The 19,164-nt window shown below is 44.0% G+C and overlaps 1 long non-coding RNA gene across 6 annotated transcripts in view; it reads left to right on the forward strand.

Annotated features, from left to right (window-relative positions):
• LOC138526120 (uncharacterized) overlaps positions 1-19,164 on the forward strand; it is a 338,403-nt gene that overhangs the window by 90,257 nt on the left and 228,982 nt on the right. The window lies entirely within an intron of this gene.

Raw genomic sequence — 19,164 nt, forward strand, 5'->3', positions numbered from 1 at the left:
GACCCCCCCAACTAGTATGGAGCCAACTTGTTAAAGCTCTGCACTTATCCATATGAACCCTAACCCTTGTTTGCTGATGTTGAGCCATAATCATTTTCAAGAGGCCAAGAGGAATATCCCAAGACTGCAACTTACTCCATAGCCTATCCCTGTCCACAGTGTCAAAGGCTGAACTAAAATCAATGTAAGCCACGTAGACAGGGATGCTACGGGTGCGCCAGGTCTGCTGAATGATAGTAGCAAGGGCCAGTACATTAGTAGAAGTGTTCAAGCCCTTGTGAAAGCCTGTTTGATTGTAAGGGATAATATTTGTATTCTCTGATGAAGTACTCAGATCTTCTAATAGGATTCTGGCAAATATCTTGGCCAGCACGTCCAACATAGCCAGCATGCGATTGTTGCCTGGATCTGAGTAGCTCACCTTTTTGTGAACCGGAGTAATAATGCTATCCCGCCAGGAGACAGGGATAGACTGTTCCTCCCCAATCCAATGAAATAACCACCACAAGGCATTGGCCCAAACTTCTGGTTTGGATTTCATCAAAAAATTGCAGATGCCGTCAGGGCCAGGGGTTCGGGATGACTTACTGGTCGAAATGACCCTACAAATGTCATGAGGGCCTTTAGTGAAATGCGAGACATCTAGATTGGTTTCTGCCACCATGTTGACAATTTCAACTCTCGCCACCATGGATAAGTGCTCCAGTCCTGCTCAGACACCTCATTAATATTTCTCGTCAATGCCCTTTGTCCATTGAAAATTCTCCAGAACATAGACATGTTATTGGTAGTTGATGCAAAAACAAGATCTCTCCACTTTGCACAATGCACCTGAAATGATGCATCCTGAGCCACTTGTAGTACTCCTTTTTTATGGTATTGGCCCCACTTGAAAAGGCATCCGGAGAAGGACCAAGCAGTGCCAATCGCCATAGATATCATCTCACTTCTATTCTTTTTGTGTCTGGATGTACTTGTCAGACTGGTGCCGATGGGACCAAGTCACAAGCAAGGGCAGATTGCGAACTTGGCTGTAGAACTTTTCATGATATTTACTACAGATTTTTCATAGATGTTAATAGTGGAGAGAACAGCCACAGGAATTTTATTAGAATCCAAGAATAGAACATGCCAAAGGTGAAGCTGCCTTAAGATTGAAATTGCTCAAAGACAAGCGACTAAGTTGCAAATTAACCTGCAGTGACCCAGCGGGATAAAAACTCGGTCACTGCAGACCTAGACTTACGATGAGAGGAAAGTGATCACTCTCCTGCCTATGAAAGACACATGTAATTGAGGATGCTTCCACTATTTGGACCCATTCTGGTAAATTGTGGGGGAATCAGATGGAAATGCCCAATTCACCATTTTAAGCCCTGCAAGGTGTAACAAGTTAGCCCATGTTTCCCCCTGTTCACACGTCTTATTTAGCCTATCTCCTGATGAAGAGGATGAAGATTGTACAATGTCCAACTCCCTCCAATTGGCATCCCTTGGGATCCTAGCATTAACATTCCTGTAGATGATAGCAGGCAGTGATCCAATCTGATTAATAATGAGATCTTCAACCTCCCTCATAATATCCTCATGGCAGTTAGCATACAGAGGATCATAGAGGTTAATAATTATGCATTCACTTACCAAGGAATGGTGCCCTGAGAATAATATTCTACTAATCAAAATATTCTGGGAAGCACAAGGGATGGGAGTGAGACACATTGGTTTTCCAAACACCCAAAGCCAACCCCCCACCCCTTCGGACAACCCATGGGTCCCTGTGTTTCAGGAGAACAAAGAAAATTCCACCCATCCACTACTAGAGGTTCTGTTGACTAAGTCTATTTTATGGTGATTACATTAAAACTATCAATGTAATCATACAGGCCGTCGTGTGCAAAACAAATGTGAGTTGCCACAAGTATTCCAACTCAACAGCATGGAGGCGAGGCTAGGTGTGCTGTGATCGACGTTGATTCACAAGATTCTCCAACCATGCTCAATGGCACCTACCACACCCTACTCCCCCATGACATACATCCCTCTCAAGCTCATCATAGTCACTAGCTAAATTAGGAACTTCAGTGCCAGATTGAGGTAATGATTCCACTTCAGCCCAGGTTGCCCTACGGAAGGAGTTTTTGCACTGCAATAAGAATCGAAATTGTTTGCCTGTTAAACCATTTCTCCCCCCGAGGCAACCAAACCCCCAGCTCTAACTTCCCTCAGGGAATTTACCCCATGGGATTGAACCTAAACGATCATCTACTTCAATAACACTGTATTCATAGCCCAACCTGTGAAATGCAGAAGAAATGTCCATCACATAGTAAATGGTATGGTCCATTTAAAAAATCACTGGGGAAGTAGCTTGCATGACATTTTCACAGATGTCAACAATTTTGATATATTTACTGTTTATAAAGTGTAACAGTAAGTGTTGATGAAATAATTCCAATCGTCTGGTGCAGTTCAGAAAGAGCAACTTGCCGTCGAAAAACAGATTTTGTTTTTGGAGCACCCTTATTTTACTGGAACAAGGTTGATTTCGAGTAACTGGTGCTTCGTTTGTGCCAAAACTACAAGAGTCTGTTTGGGCAAAGGCATTATTCCTAGAGCATCCTTGCTCAGCAACCTTGGCCTCCACCTCAGTGCCAGCATACAGCTCTTCCAGGTTATAGACCTCGTCATCAGAATCGGACTGAACAGAGGATTGTTTGTAAGCTTTAAGCTTGGATGAAGTTTCCCCCCCGCAGATCCTTGGCCTGAGAAGAGACCAGCTTTAAATAGCTATGTTTAGGTTTAACCCCTAGACAAAATCTTTACTTTGAAACGCTCTCCTAGGCAGATGATATGTTGGGAGATGAGGCACCAGTCTCCTCCAACAACAGCGTTGCAGTAGACAATTATTCAAAGTTGTTTTTTTTGGTGGCCAGGTCATCATACATAACAGCTTGCTTGAACACCTTTTTTCTTATGCGTTGATAGAATAAGTTGGAGCAAGGATTTATGTCGGAGAGATGGTCACTCCTGTGACGTTGAGCCACTGCCTCATGGCCAACAGTTCCTTATCTCAGTGTTTTGACCTCCGTGAAGACACTATCCAAGCTGGTAGAATAACGATTAGAAGATTTGGCAAGAGCAGACAAAAATCCAAGAGATGTTGCTTGACTCTAGCAGCCATATCACTTCTGGCAAGTATCTGTGTCAATAAATCTTCTAAAACAGCAAACATTTGTGCAGAAGAACCACTAGGGTCTATACTAGGTGCCACGCTACTTGCAGAATCGTTAAGTTCAAGGGCATCTTCACCTGTAGCAGCAACCAAATCTCTGTGGGGAGATGATATTGAGGCACCATCTCCAGAGATCTGAAGAGGTTGTAGTCCTACGAAGGCTAACTCTGAAGGCTCCAATGCACACTGCTTCACCAGGAGAGACTCTAATAGGCCCTCAATGGAATCTGTCACAGCCCCTGACATATTTGCTTCCACATTTAAGCTTTTCACATTAAATCACAGACCATTGGACTGGCGCTGGTGGGAGATGCTTGAACCTCTGACCTAAGGAGGGCTCATTGAACAGTGACATGTTGAGTGAAGATGATAGATCCAGCAGTGAATTGACAAAACACACCTTGCTGCGAAGCCGGGCCCGTTACAAGGGCTTTTACCACATGCTCAATTTTTTTTAACCTAAACAGGGGTTAGCGACCAATAGTTTGTTTGCCAAATCATTTGCCAGGTCTTTAGTCAGATCAATTCAACCCTCTTTTTCAGGAAGTGGTAGGCGCCACAGTGGGTGAATTAGGAGTCAGTGCCGGATAGAAATAAGTGATTTTATGATCCGAAAACTCCCTTTGATTAATTCTCCAGAAACATCTTTTGGGGATAGTTTCTTGAGAGCCGGCGTAAGTTTATATTGCGCTCATTGCCAACACCTACATTAGATGCAATGACTTCCACCTTTGGAGCCAGTTTGAACAACCAGGGGAGATTTATATTAGCTCCTTCAACCATGCCATTAATTGCTGGGGTCGCCGGGATTTGCATGGTTGAATTGTCAGTTAGAGGACTCATTCCAACTTTTCTGCATAAGGTGAGCCTCTTAGAGGCTCTTGCAGTAACCCCCCAAGTAGCACGTCGTTTTGGCCTGTTGACAATTGAGTTAAACCAAGAGGGATATAATTTCAGGCAGGGTAACATGAACAGGGCCCACGCCTGTACTCACCAAAGAGTCACCACAGTTAATAACATAAGCTCTGCCACTTATGTCATGCGCTCTCCTGAACAGTAAACCAAAGTGTGCCGGAGTGATGTAACAGATTTATTTTATTTATTTATTTTGACATTTGTAAAGCACACTGAGCCCGGGGGCATCTAGGTGCTGAATTTACAGCCGACGTTGATTGCAAGACCAAGTAGCCAAATAAAGTGGAAAACAAAAGTCAGTTTACTGCCTGCGGTATGCTGCTCATTAATCCACAAGTGGCATCGTCCTCTGCACTCAGCAATTGGGAGTAAAGCAGTAAACAAATACGTTAGGACAGTCAGTGGCGAGCAGGCCGAAGTCGGAGATCAATGCCGCAGTAAGGATTGTTGGAAGCTGTAAGTTATCAGGTTGATTGTTGAGCTGTGAAGAGAGAGCATGGAACAGAAATTCCAACCAGCACCAACGCCCCATACAAACCCGAAGACACGCAGCAGCACACCTATATATGTGATTATAGTTACCAGTGTATGCTCATAGATGGGACACCAAGGCTTTGCTGGACTCTGAGTAGACAGACAAGTTCAACTGGCCCTTCTATCCACTAATTAGTTGCTCCTTGAAGATAGTGTGTATTTTATACATACATGGGGTCCGGCAGATCTATCTGAAAGCCTGAAAAATGCTTCCCATGGGTGATAAAGCAATCCCTTTAAAATCCACCAACATGGTAGGACTACCGGAGCCGGTCATAATGTGCGCAAATATTCTTCGTTTCAATAAATGGATGTCCCACTTTGAAAGTAGACTGTTTTTCGAACTTTTTGCAAGCCTGAGAGGCATACATTCAGAACGAGAATTCCAATGGTCCCAGGACTTCCTACTGTCTATAGAAAGGCAAGTGCTCAACGTATTTAGGTTACTGGACCAATTACAGTTCAGGAAGCCCTTAATTAATTGTAGAAGTGAGAAGGAGGGACCGAAACCTCTTAGAAGACCCCAAGTTATTTGGGTTCTAGAAAGAACAGGCCCATATCCATCCCTTTAAATTTCATGTGTAGACTTCCCCAGGAGAGATGCAAGAAAAGGGAGAGTCAGAAAGAAAGGGATCTAGGGAACTCTCTGGAGATGAGGATTCCTGTCACACCGGAGCCCTGATCTACCTGGATGAAGTAATGATTGAGTTCCCCTCCCTGTCACAGGGAGAAGCCTCCTGTACTCTGTTTTGCCCCTCTTCATACCCCACTGTATAATTCCTTCATGGACATAAAAGGTTTGGTCCCAGAGTTCTCTGTCAAAGAGAAAGCAAGGCTGAGTGCAAGTGAAAGCTACGAGAAATGTGACTTGGGAGATATGAAGAAGCTGGTCACAGTCACGGCCACCCCTGCAAGAAATTACCCGAATAATAATCACTGCATTGGCCTGCATTTCTTCACCGGCATGGGCCCAGGTGTCAGCGATCCAATGGCATGCAGGAGCAAGCTACATGTAGGAGATGGGACTACCACCTGATCGCAAATGGTGTGGCGGCTATTTGATGCCTTGAAGCAACGTTCTGGTTGCAGGTGAATCATATTACCAGGCTAAGCGTACAGAATAATCAGAAGGAGCACAAGGATGTGCAACTGGGCATAACCAAAACAAAGAACTGGTGGGGAAATCTGACCACACAAATGCATCTAAGACCCTCAAGGAACCCATGCCAAGTGTGGAATTTACCAGGAACTGGCAAAAGTGAACAAAGGCCGAAGAAAACACCAGAGGAGAAAAATGCTAGAAGCAGAGAGTGTGTTACAACAGGTTGGAGACCCCAAGAGAGCTGTGAGGCCCAAGGGAGCAAAAAGCCCAGAAGAACTAAGGGCCCAAGAAAGACTGTGGAACCAAGTGACCTGAGGCCTGAGCGACCCAGAATCGAGGAGAGCAGAGGAGGCTGGGCAGCCTGGGAGAGACGAGTTAGCCAAGAGGCTAAAGAGACATAGGTGGACTAAGAGGAACAAAATCCTAAAAGGACCTCAAAGAGTAGAACACTATAAGGAAGAGGGAAACCAAGTGATATTCAGGATCCTGGAGCACCCACAGACCAATGGGAACCCGAGCGGCCAGGAACGTCAGAGAGAGGCAACTGACAAAGCAAACTCCTGAGAATGAGACCCAACCAAAGGGTAAGAACCACTGGCACTGGCTGCGAGAACGAGCAGGACACTTTATTCCTAGGAGAATAGTGGACAGGGTACAATATTGCAGACTTTAGAAAAGCAAGCAATGTGTTCTATCGATAGGAGCATAGGCACTATGTCCCTGAGGCCATGGCAGAGTGGGTAGGCTGCTAAAGCTCTTGGTGGTTAGTGAGCTGGGCACTATATCCCAGACACCATACAGCAGAGGGAAATTGGCACATACCCCTAGAGGGAGCTAGGCTATATAGCCATAGATGTGAGCTAGGCATTATATACCTCAGATTTAAAACTAGTGTGCCCAGCGCTGTGCCCCTCAGACTGTGTTTAGAGGGTCATGAAGCTTGAGGGGGGGGCTATGTACCTGATTCTGTCAAGGAGTGTACTGGTGTTAGAATAAGTTTGGGAAAAGTGGGAGAATCAGAGGGAGACCAGTATTCCTACCCGACAGGGAAACCCTAATCAACTCTAGTTTATCTCTACCCGACACTGAGTGGTATAAGGCAAAATGTTTGTGGGCCCATCCATACGTTCAGAGTGAGATCCTCCAAATTTGTATGTTTTTCATAGACCAAATAAAACGAAAGCAGGGAAGTTGCAAACACACTATAACACAGTAGAACACAATCCAGGTATATCACTTACATGGCACTGTACCCACAATATATGCTAGCAGGGCCAGGGTAAATCACTTTCATGACGTTGTATACACAATATATACAAGCAATCATGCTACAAATAGTTGTGAATATGTTGCACCCACAATGCATAGAAACAAAACATCCTCAAGATATTTACCTCAACAATTTTAAGAGGTGCAGACTAGTACTGTGAGGGGTCAGTAATGTGAGACTCATGACTGTGTTTAGTTTTCTCACGGTTTGCCATTTTATTTCAAACGGAATTATAAAATAATCCCTAACTAAACCTACTATACCAGGGGATGCCCTACCTAGTCTAGGATCTAAGGGAAAACCTCCTAGCATACGCAAAACTAACCCTCACACTAAACAACATAAACATTCAAAGCAACATAAAACAACATAAATGAAAGGTTACCAAACAACCAATGTCTTGGATGACTTCTACTTGTCATGGGAAGATCTTGCTTGCCCAGGAATGTCCCAAAGTCAATTTCCTCCAAGGAAAAGACAGTCTTAAATTGAGTCTTAAATTGTTCCAAAGAAACAAAAGTTCACAACAACTAAAATCTACTGGTAACGGTTCCTTCTTCATTTGATGAAAAGTTTGCCTTTTCCAAGTTCAACAAAGAAACCAACAGCACAAATGGTATTCCTGGATAACCTCCTTACAGGAAAGAATGGGTAAAGTTTAAGACAGTACCACTTCTGTCTAGCAACACCTCTTCTTCTTGTATCTTCTGCAGCGTCTTTGAATGCAGTTTGTCAGGATGCTTCTTCTTGGGGCTTGATTTCTCTGTAGCATCTCCCTTCTTCTACTGATACTGTGAGAGCAGGCTCCCTTAGCCAACAGTTTGCTTCTGCTTCTGCTACATTCAAATAATGTTCTGACAAAAGTATTGACAGTCCCAGTTGTACTGCCCCTCCTGCGACTTTGTATTTTAGGCAACTTTAACAAGACTCCTCAACCTCTACATATTGGCATGGCACTCTTCTCCCTTGAATGGCAAGAAAGGGCAGCCTCTTTGTCTTTCTTTTCTGTCTTGCAGCTACCACAAAATCTGTCATTATTTCAGGCATCTTCAACACGACTCCTCATCCTCTACAGGTTGGCAATGCACTCTTCTCTTTTGTATAGCAAGAAAGGGTAGCCTCTTTGATTCGATTGATTGATAGCTTATTCATAATGCGCCTATGCTTAAGTATTTCAAGGCGCAACCAGGCAGGGTGGGGGAAAAACAGGGGAGAACAAGACAAACCATCTTTACTAGGCCTAGTATCATTTACATTGTGCAAGTGTGAAGATGAGAAGTGCAGGGGAGGGGTATAGGGAGAAGTTCACTCAGTGGAATAGTGCCCTGGGTTAAGTGCAGGAAGGCAGGGCCTCCAAGGGAAACATCTCCAGGAAGTGCAAGGATGCGAGGTGGCAGTGCAGGAGGGCCTGCCGGCAAGTGCTAGGGACTGGGCGGGGGCAGGTGCCCTATATGACTCAGACCACACTGCAGCTATTAAACGTAACATCAGAAAGAAGGGAGGGATAGAAGAGGAAAGGCAGAGAGAAAAGGAAGATGGGGAAGCTTAGCAGGGGAGAGGAAGAGAGAAGGAAGATGAAAAAAGGAAGGTCTTGAGGAGCTTCTGGAACTTAAGAAGGTTTGGCTCAAGGCAGAGAGTGTCAGGGAGGCCATTCCAGAGGGAGGCACTTGCAAAGGAAAGGGATCATCCACTCTGTCTCTGCTTGGGGAAGTGACTCACCCAAAGAGAATTGGAGGTAGATGAGTGGAGGGCTCTGGAAAGAAGGTACTTAGGAAGAGAGCATTGGAGATCGTGCGGACCGCGGACCCAGAAGGCCTTGTGGACAATGCAGAGGGTCTTAAACTTGATACTTGCAGCCATCAGGAGCCAGCGTAGGGATTTCAGAGCCAGAGAGATGTGGTCCCTGGGCTTGAGGCCAAGAATAAGCCCTGCAGTCCTTTGCCTTTCCTTTCGGTCTTGCAGCTACCAGACTGCTTCTTCTTAACTTGAACAGTCCCGACGCTACAGAATTGAATTAGTTGTTTTTAACAAGTACCCAGCCCCCTTCCCCAGCTTCATATATACGTTCTTGTATCCAGGAATTACCCCAAAGCTGTATTGCCACTCTTCCAGCCTTGGATAACTTTGTCACCCTTGTTTCAGAAGAGACTGTGTTTACAACAGCTTCATCATATTTGAAACAGGTCTTAATTGAGCAGGTTTCATTTTAACAGAGTTTGATCTACTGGCTTGGGTAATACTTGTTCTTTGTTTAATTTCTGCCACTTCTACGACTGCTACATAAGTATTCAGTATGTTACAAGGAGTCTGTTTCTCTGTAGAAACAAAATTAGGTAAACACGATTTTGTTTTGAGAATGAACTAACACTTTAAAGTTGTGCATTCCCTCGGTCAGCTTTATGCTTTAAAGTTAATTGAGGAACACAGTTTCATGTGTGCAACCTCTTTTGATCTTAAATGGGCTTGTATCATTGCTGGAAAGTCAGCTTCTACTGCATGAGAGTTGCCAGCAATGTTCTCCTCTTTAATCGCAGACAGTCGACCTTTCTGCATCAGTTTATAGCTAACAATGGGGAAAAAGAGAGGCTTTCTCTTCACACAGGTACTTTGTCTGTGGTAAGAGTATTCCTCTTCAAGGAGAAATACTGTTTTCCAACCTGCAAAATCTCCCCACCACCCTGGGCCTTCTCTCCACCCAGGTGATCATCCTTAAATATACACCACCCCCAGGATTGGGATCAGGAAGCACCTGCCCTCTCCTGGCCACCTGGGAGCAGAATTTAGGCAGGGTTCTAGTGAAGGATCTGCAGGATTCTCCACATCCCCCGGTGACTTCCCTTCCAGTTCCAATCCTTCAGTGGGCCTATTGATGGATTCTTGGGGACATATATTTACCTAAATTGGAGATTTTTTATTTCCTTCTAGCTTTGTCTTTTAAGGCACAGGATTGGCATGTCACCTCACAGCCCAAGGCAGCTGATACCAAGTCAGCTATGCACCCCAGCCTCACCCTTCCTTCTCAGGGAATCTGGTCTACTTTAATCAAAGTCCTGCATTGGTCTTCATCTGGACAAGGCTATGGTACAGTCCCCCGTCTGCAGTATTTCCAGAATCCTAGAGCTCTCTCTATTTTCTACGGGTTAGAGCTTACACACAGGCTGAATTTCCACATTGAGTATTATCTGACATCCCAGTTGTTGGTTGGTTGACTCCTTCCATTGGTTCTCTTAAGAAGTTTACACTCCCAGAGAACCCCCACCCCCTTTTGTGTGTAGGTTGAACACGTTTAGACATGGGACAGGTGGTTTTGTGATTTTTTTCTTTTTTTTTACTCAAATCCATATTTCTGATAATATTTGCTAGGAACGTATCCTTTTAATTGACTTTTTAGAATGGCCAAACAAACCCAGATTCAGGTTTATGCAACATTTTCCCATAGCCTAAAAGATGATTATGTTTACAAAAATATATGTAATGTATTAATTATTTGCATATTATCATCTGATGTTTATAATTGATTATTTATAATGCGCTTAATACCCAGAGGTTTCTAAGCGCGGACCTGGTGATCAAACCTGTACTGCTCCGCGTTATCTTGCTTCCAAGATGAGCATGTTGCCCCTGAGCTATCCTCCCATGTTTAGTCTTATATCATGGGTTATACTCCCCCAATTCAGGTTTTGCTTTCTCATTAGACCAAATTGTTGCAAAGTTACTTTACTTTACTTTACAGCATTTATATAACGTGGCCATGAACCCGAAGGTGTTAGGGCATAAAGAGTACGAATGACATACTACAAAAGTGGTCCCCAACTAATAACATGGCAGCATGCCAGTATCTTTCTGAGGATTAAGTAAATAACCAGGTTTTCAGGTATTATTTTAAGCATGTAAGCGACGCCAGTCCCCAGAGATCTAGAGGCAGTGAATTCCAGGTTTATGGGGCTGCTATAGAGAATGCTGCATTTTCCATCTTCTTTGTATGGTCATTAAGTTCTGCGAGCTGGACCTAAGGGGACGGCTGTTTGTCTTATTAGAGATGAGGTTTTGTAGATACTTAAGCCAATTCTAAATTTCAAGATTATCATCAGAAGCCAATAGTGGATTCGAGAAGCTACTGGGAGCCAGTGCAATTACCTTCTTGCAAGTGACACATGATCGTGGCGGGATAGTCCAGCCACTATTCATACGGCCCCATTTTGTACCACTTGGAGCCTATTAGTGGTGGCTTTGCGAATCCCCACCAAAAGGCTACCACAGTAGTCTAGCTTATACCCGATAATAGCTCTAGCTATAGTTTTGGCATTAGCTTGTGAAATGTAAGGGCAAAGGTGAGCAAGCAGTTTAATATAGTAAACTGCTGAGGAGACTAGGCTCCCCACGTGAGCTTTCATATCCAGATGCTGATTAGCACCATACCAAGGGTTTTTACCTTCTTCTGTGGCGTAATGATCACCTCTCCTAGATGGAATTCATTATATAATGGGCCAAGCTTCAAGATCATTGATTGCGTACCAACTATCATTAGTTCTGTTTTTTTCCCTACTAAGGGTGAGATTGTTCTCGACCATCCATTTTTCTACTAAAGAGTAGACTCTATTAAGTTCCTCTTCATCAAGAGAGTGGGAGCCCTCAATAGGGATGACACACTGAGTGTGCGCGTAGTTGGTGTTCAACACTCCCTCCTGTTCCAATGTGTCGAAAAATGGGGTTGTAAAGATGTTGTATATACAGGGGGACAGACAGGCCCCCTGAGAGTACAGGACTAGCCACTGCTTCATCAATAACACAGCTAACTCTATTTTTTAGGAAAGAAGTAGTCCATTGAGACACCTCTGGGAGAAATGTGCTACCTCACCTAACTTGTCAGCCAGAATAGCGTGGCCGACCAAGTCGAACGCGGCCGACAAGCCTAATAGCATTAGCATGGAAGGGAGACCTTTGTCGATTTGTTCCAAAAGTCTTGCTTTCAACTCCAATAGAGCAGTCTCAGTACCGAATCCCTTACGGAATCCTGATTGACGAGCATTAAGGATAGGGTACTGATTTAAGATGTTGAGCAATTTGGTTATAGGCAACATGGTCTATAATTTTTTGCAGAAATGGTGTGTTCGTTATGGGCCTTTAATTAAGTGGTTCATCAATTGCAAGACCCGTTTTTTTTAAGATCGGCGTAACCCATGCTTGTTTAATATTAGATGGTACCTGGCCTTCCAGGAAGGAGGCATTCACGAATTTACATATGGCATTCAATAGAGAGGGAGAGCAAGATTTAATAATCGTAGCAGTGGATGGATCACCTTTATAACATGAGGTTTTTAATTGTTCTACCATGAGTGACAATTCCTGCACAGAAATGGGGAAATGTGAAACTGAGGAATCGAGGGGCATCTTAAGAATAAGTGGATGTTTTTTTTTTGCCTGCACAATCGCCAGCTTGTAAGCTTTTGCAACCGATTTATATGTAACCAGATACTCAGATGAGGGATTTTGTTTCCACGTGTGGAAGGATTTAAGCATCAATGATTTGCTTTTTTGAAGTTCCGGAGAGAACCAGGCTTGGCTTGTTCTCCCTGTAATAGTTTTACGCTGTTTGGTGGCGCCAGAGTATTGGTGATAAGGTTCAGATTTGCAGTAAGGGCCTGTGACATTGATGTCACCGAGTCACCCTGGGAAAAGTCCAGCCCAGGATCTAATAGTGGCATAATCTTCTCTAACGTTAAAGATTTAGCATTTCTGACATGGGGCCTGGCGTTCGTTTAAGCTTGTTTTTCAAGGGGAAGTCTGCTATAATAGAAAAATGTATGAAGAATGATCGGACCAGGGGCATGGTAAGGCCTTAAAGTCCCTACTATGGATGTTGTTGATCGAGATCCAATCCAGGGTATGACCCAAAAGGTGCGTTGGAACGCGAACCTCCTGTTCAAAGCCCAATTCTGAGAGACCCTGCTCCAGAACTGCAGCCAAGAGATCTTCTGGATGACCCAGCCAAAAGTTAAAATCACCCATTAAGAGACATCTGGAATTGGGCTTCAGGATGGACGGTAAATAATTTAAAAGAGCTGTTAAGAAATCCTCAGTGAGAGATGGAGGTCTATAAATTAGAAAAAGGTTGAGGGTTGATTCCGCATTTAACCCCAATCACATGTAATGATTCTATGCCCCCCATAATTTAGCTTTTTATTTCCCAAATATGTAAATCTGCTTTAAAAATAAGTGCTGTTCTGTGCCCCCTGCCTTCCAATCTATCCTGACGTAACATTGCATATCCCCCCGGGATCACTATATTCAGAGAAGGCCCTGCGGCTTTAGAGGCCCAAGTTTCTGTCAACGCACATATGTCTACAGCATTATCTTTAATATAAGAGTGAACCTCGTGGGCCCGTTTAGTAAGAGAGCATGTTCAATAACATGCATTAGAGATTTTGAACAGGGATAATAGGACGAGCAACAAGGAGTTTATTAGTGGTAAATTGTTCTTCCGATATGTAATTATCTATAATATATGTCCCGTGGGCTGAGGACTCGTCTCCCCGCAAGGCTTCCATTAAAGAATCTGGGCACAGTATTAAGTGTATGTGAGAAATTGGCAATGGAAAATTGGTCCACTATACCTTGCATGTCCGCCTCATGAGGTGCAGACAACGTTGTCGAGTCCATAGAGACCGGAACATCGACCATAGGCAAGTTGGTTCAGGCAATTGAGCTGTTTCTTGCTGCTGTGATAACAGCTACCACCTAGAGGATCCCCATAATTGTCCGGAATACGCAAAGCAGGTCTGCAAGTCACATGGCTCAATCATGGACCAGCACAGACCGGCTTGATGCTTTTGCGCCGGCGCGTTCGCGCCGGGTCTAATCAGAAATAAGCCCAAAGACAATGAAAATGGTGATCTACATTATGCGCATATTAAAGTGCATATGTTTTTCCTGTAGATCTGAGCTCAAACGTGTAAGCATTACCTGCAATGGGGCTGGCTCATGTCTCTTGATAATCAACCATCCATTAAGGGCTGGACAGATCATATTTTATTGCTAAACTAGAGTTCAGAAAGGTCATAACTGAGTGGGACAAGTTCTTTGATTCTTTGATTCTAAAAAACAGATTTGACCAACTCCCAGCCATAACGTGTATGCGAGGGCCATGGAAATGTATTTTCCCAAGTAAATTTTAGCCTTATTTTTCTGTATTTTGCAGGATTGAGCATGTTACTCTATGGATGCAGCCCTGGTTGATGGGCTTTTCTGTTGATGGATGGAGGCCTGCCTTTGACTGATAATTGACGTGTGACAAGCCATGAACCTATTGGGAAACGTACAATGAAACTATCAAAGGAATGGACCTCAAACCAGTATAATTGTGTCTATTAACCAAAAGACATGTCTAAACGTTGAAATAGAAGACAATCTGAAAAGTTCATCAATGCAAGGAAAACACAAAAATTCATAAACAAAACAAATCTCTTAATGCCACTAGCTCACATCACTCCCCAAGAAGAAGTCACCATAAACATATAATACAACTACAAAGGAAGAAAATCTTTTAGTTGGAGATCGTTGTTTTGTAGGCTTATCAAAGCTATGAAAATCAAACCTAGGACACATTTAATATTTCAAATAACTGTGTATAAGGGTATTGCATCAGTTCACCACATAGACATATTGCACACTGTTGTGAATCTAAATAGTTCTGAATGCCAGGTGCCAACTTAAGTTTAGGCTGTGAGATGCTTTAATGATCAAGCCTACTTTAGGGTGAATGAAGATACTTGTGTGATGTGGGGTATGTAGATTCAATCAAGAAGGTAGGTTGGTCCCATTCCTATAAAGTGTATTGTTGAGCCTTGTTACTACGGGGTGTCCCTCACTAGCCTATGATAGAACCGATGCCTGGCCATCTGTCAGTATTAAAGCTCTGTATGGACCAGAGGGCATCCTAGTAGGGTCATATTTAGTGCCCTCGTGGTATAGAAGCTCTTTTTGTCATCGGGGCACCAGCATCAAAGCTGTGTTCTCTGGCTCTGAGGATACCATTCGGTGTGGATTTTGGGAGCGTATTCCCCTGACAAATGCAGTCCAAAGTAACAGAAGGGTAATGTTTCAACAATTGAGCATGTGAAAAACACTTTTGAATGGAATAAACCTTTTGTATTTTGGTGAGTTTAAAAATGTCACAAAAAAGCCCCTTCCAGCATGTATTCTGAGAGTATAACTGGTGAGACCATCTGGCAATCCCCTTTGAGATTAGTCAGACCACACCATTCAGGAAAACCCATCAGAAACCCAGCAAGCAAGCCCTCAGATAATTCATGAACTTCCCAGTGTAGGCCGTGATGGAAGACCTCAGTAGACTCCAGCTCAAATGGGCTTATCTACCTCTGATGAAACAGGACTGCGACTCGTTTCTCCAGGGACTCAACACCATCCTCACAAACAACAACCTCCATGCCCCAGTGAAACGATGCACCCTCTAACCTAAACCTTCAGCTCCCGGTAAACTCAAGAACTGAACTTCAACAATTGAACCATTAGAAAAGCAGAAAGGAATTGGCGAAAATCCTGCAGTGCATCCGACCTCGCCCTGCTTAAGGAACTCTGTGCTACACGCAATCAACTGAACACCACTGCCAATGCTACCTACTACCAAATCATCACAGCCAAGGCCAACCATGAAAGAAGAACCCTCTTCAAAGCCATCAATCACTGCATCAACACTATTCCCGACCCACCTGTACCACACTCTCTCAAAAAATCCACAGCCATGAACTCTTTCTTCGTCAAAAAGATCTGCATGAAATGGCAACACATAGACACCAATGTCACAACTGACAGCACACGTCCCATCTCTTAAAACCACAACTACCTGAAAGATTTTCAAGACACTAAGTATAGAAGAACTCACTGCCACCATAGCATCCCTCTAGGTGACATCGTATTTGGCCAACACCCTCCCTGCCTCTGTACTTAAGACACTTCCGCCTGAAGCACTCCTCCCTTACCTGACAATCATCAATAGCTCCCTAACTCAAGGACCCTTCCCCTCGACCAAGTACTGGACAAATCATCCCGCTTCTCAAGAAACCGACACTGGACCATTAAAATCCTTGATGATGGCCATCCTTGCCTCCTGGTTTTCTTCGATCGCTCAGCATAATTTGACACAGTAGGTCACCAGACACTCACCGACAATGTACATCTATGCATCGGGATCAGGCAGATCATCCTCAGCTGGTTCAAATCCTACTTTGCTTATCGCCAACAGTTTGTACAAATGGATTCCATTTTACTCATCACCTGTGGAGTCCATCATGGATCCATCCTGTCCCTTGTGATCTTTAATCTTTGCATGAAAACCTACTGAACCCTCCCCGCTCCACACAACATCCACATCCACCAATACGCAGATGACACGCAGATCTACCTCAAGATATCCTCCATTGAAGATATCCACAGGCTCAAGGCCTACCGCACATTGATCCAATCCTAGATGCCCGTTGCTTGCCTGAAATTCAACCCTTACAAGACTGAATTCCTTCTGCTGACCAACAATACCGAACACCCTATTATCCAGAGCTGGCTCTCTGCTATGAACCTCGAGAGCTTCACACCCCAGCTGACCACCTGTACCAAGTCCTGTGGGTTCGAAATAGGCAGACTCCACACCTTCAAACAGCACATAGCGAGGAAGACACAACCTTCTTGGGGCCTGTAGTGTTCTGGAAAGGACACAGTCAAGGTAGCCTCGGAGCTCCGTCTAATGAACTAATCAGCATGTGCAATGTTCACGCATGCGCAGTAGGGAGCTCGGGAAGTGGAAGTTCGCCACAGGAAAACAATAAAGAAGGTTCCACCTATTGAAGGCTCCTGTCATTATTGCTGGCCTAGGCCTGTGTATATATATATATATGTATATATATAATGTATGTGCCTACATTTCCCTCTGCATGCTGTCCTCTGATGAGAAACAAACGTGAAAGAACCCAGAAGAGTCGGACAGTTCCAACGTTCTTTCCTGTAGAAACAAGCCCTTCATCCCATGAAACCACTTCGGATCCACTGTCCAAACCTTGGTCCACTTCCACTCCTAAGATGTTTCCTGCATTCAGCAGCACGACTCATCAAAGCACTCTGAAAATTCGAGCACATCACCCCAGCCCTCATCGAACTGTACTGGCTGCCACTGCAAGCCTGTATAATCTTCAAATCCTTTTGCATGATCTATAAGTCTGTCACCCTGAAGTCCCCAAGCTACCTCACTGAGAAACTTAGCATCTCCTGCGATCCACCAGAAGTAAGCACATGTGAAGCTCGAACTCCACCGGTGCAGGAAGGAAAGAACGAGAAGACCGGGCTTCTCTGTCTATGCCTCAAGACTCTGGAAACTCTTCCTTGTCAACATCAGACTGGCCCCATCGCTTCTACAGTTCAGGAAAATGCTCAAGACCTTCCTCTTCAAGGAATGGCTCCACGCTAACACGTAGGTCTGCAGACCCTCCACTTCCCACCCTACCTGAGAATCTGTGATCTGCTCCTCATGGTTTCCTCCCATGGTTGCTTATTGAAACCTTGCGACCAATTGCCCACCATCCCCTGTTAGCTCCCTGCTTCATTTTTCTCTGCTTCCTTCCTTCTTTTCTTCCCCCTATGATTGAAAAGCGATCCATTGCTTCCCGAAGCCAGGTCTGTGCTCAATAAATACCATAATAATAATGTGGTATCGTTGACCTACATTTTTGTGCAGGTTTACCTACTATCGCCAATATTATGGCAGTTTTTAAAAAATGCAAAGAAAAGATCTTCTACCACGTAATGTGATGTGTATAATAGGCTATTTCATTTAACAGGTCACACTTTAAAAGCAACACTAGGTAGCCTTCCTTGCGGGTCGTTCTCCAGTTCAGAGCTACATAGAGGACAGATGGAATCCAGACATTTCCGATGTAACCGTAGACACTGAAATCAATGATTCACATGAGTATCTTTTGGGGAAATGAGGTACGTTCTGAAATATGTTGAAGTGATTTTTGATGATTGATGGTTCTAATCACGGTTATGTGGATAAACAGCTTTGTTACTTGGAATGCATATTTGGGTTCCAGAGACTGCAGCAGTTGGCGCTTCCTTCACAGGCATGAATTGGGATTTGCACAGTTTAAAATAAATTAAAATGGAGTGTGCGATTAATTAATTTGAGGCGAACAAGGAGGAGCACTACGCTTTTTATAAGAGGCTGGTCTTGGGTCCTTTATAAATTGGTAACAAGGCTGACGCAGACGTGCCCTGTGTCATCTAAATATCCCACTGATGCATACGTTAATGATTAACACGCTTTATTCACACAACACAATCGGTAGAAGATGTTTTAATAATTGATGCTTGGGGAATAGAACGCGTACGTAATTACATATGTATTCGCATATGTGATTATTTTTTACTAGAATGGAGATCACATGCAGCCTATTAAAGGCTTTGAACTCAGTCTTCCATATCGAATCGGTATGCAGTAATAAAATTGCTGCAGAAATGTCGTCTGTACAAAAAATCGCTGCAAAAATGATGTGGTTTGACCCATTAAAGGTGTACCCCATTACACCATTTAAGGGGAGCGGGTGTTGTGGGGGTGTCCTCTGCTCCCCTTAAATAGTATAATCGGTCTGGGGGTTGCGGGGGTGTCCTCCGCATCCTTTACGTGGATTGCGGCAGCAAAACCACAGCCTTTTTGCTGCGATATTTTGTGTCTGCGGCCCTTTTTGCCACGATTTTAACACATGGAACCATCGAATCCTGTCGCATTTTTCATAGTTGGAACAAATACCGGGTAAGGTAGATACCGGGTGGTGTCCGGTATGTCCCCTCCACGTCAAGGGACTCGTGCATTTATTTGTTCATGTATATTTGCTTACCTCCCTAAAGTGAACCGGCCATTGCGACAAGCGCACTTTGGGCTGGGAAATCAGGAGACCTTTGCAAACTTAACACAATGGTAAGCCAGCTTTTACTCTGCACACAAATCATCTATGTAGTACATTCAGACAGAAAGTGCATTGTGTAATGCCAGTGCATAGACCGTGGGCATCATGTACAGTACATTTACATCAATGTGTATATGCA

Source organism: Ambystoma mexicanum, chromosome 7p (genome assembly GCF_040938575.1).
Source record: "Ambystoma mexicanum isolate Mex_15411 chromosome 7p, UKY_AmexF1_1, whole genome shotgun sequence".
Lineage (NCBI taxonomy): Eukaryota > Metazoa > Chordata > Amphibia > Caudata > Ambystomatidae > Ambystoma > Ambystoma mexicanum.